A 1,238-nucleotide genomic window follows, 5' to 3' on the forward strand; every position below is an offset into this window, starting at 1 on the left:
CTGAGGTCTCTTTCAAACAGGCAATGTAAGCCAGAATCAAACTCTCCACTTGCACTTCTGTGCTAACTGAGGTCTCTTCAAACTGGCAATGTAAGCCAGAATCAAACTCTCCACTTGCAGTTCTGTGCTAACTGAGGTCTCTTTCAAACTGGCAATGAAAGTCACAAACACACGCTCCACTTCCACTTCTGTGCTAACTGAGGTCTCTTTCAAACAGGCAATGTAAGCCAGAATCAAACTCTCCACTTGCATTTCTGTGCTAACTGAGGTCTCTTTCAAACCGGCAATGTAAGCCAGAATCAAACTCTATCCTTGCACTTCTGTGCTAACTGAGGTCTCTTTCAAATTGGCAATGTAAGCCAGAATCAAACTCTCCACTTGCAGTTCTGTGCTAACTGAGGTCTCTTTCAAACTGGCAATGAAAGTCACAAACACACACTCCACTTGCACTTCTGTGCTAACTGAGGTCTCTTTCAAACTGGCAATGTAAGCCAAAACAAGCCATTTAATTGCTATGGATACACTTTAACTGCTGGGGATACAGAATCATGGGATTTGTAGTTTGTTGTAGCACCAGAGCTCTCTGTCAGTCAAAGCTAAATATCTCACAAAACTACAAATCCCCAAATCCCATAGCCATGGCAATTAAAGCAGTGTCAAACAGCATTATTTCTGTAGTGCACATGCAGCCCAGGTTTCACATGCATCCCTTTAAAACCAGGTGGTAGCTTTGGAAGGAGACAAGCAGGGGGCAAGATGTGGCACCTGGAAGCTTCATATTATGCCTGTATTTCTCCTGCTTCAGAATCCCTGCCTTTCTACCATCTACTGCCAGGTAACCCTGTTAAGGCTCATAAGCTCCCAAAGTTAGAAGCAGACGTCTAGAGGTACATTTGAAGTAAAGGGGCTCATCATGACAGTTCACAATTTCTATAAACTCAAGGAAGGTCCAGACATGCAAGCAGCTATGTTGAGCCACACCATCAACATTTTCAGCAGTTGTCACCTGCATCAAGAACAGATCTTATATAAAGCCGTTTAACCTCTTTTGCCCATTCAAGGCCAAGCCGCCACACAATACTTTGTATTAGAGGAGGGACAGCTCACAGCGATCTATTTGTGCTGGGAAAACCCAGTTCTCCCAACCTGTGCCCAAGCTGCTTTGAAGATGGCAGATAAACCCAGAGGGAGCAGGCAGGTCTGGAGTGGCCTGGGTTAGAGATGGTGTTACCATCCCC

The sequence above is a fragment of the Sceloporus undulatus genome, chromosome 1, assembly GCF_019175285.1.
Source record: "Sceloporus undulatus isolate JIND9_A2432 ecotype Alabama chromosome 1, SceUnd_v1.1, whole genome shotgun sequence".
Classification (NCBI taxonomy): domain Eukaryota; kingdom Metazoa; phylum Chordata; class Lepidosauria; order Squamata; family Phrynosomatidae; genus Sceloporus; species Sceloporus undulatus.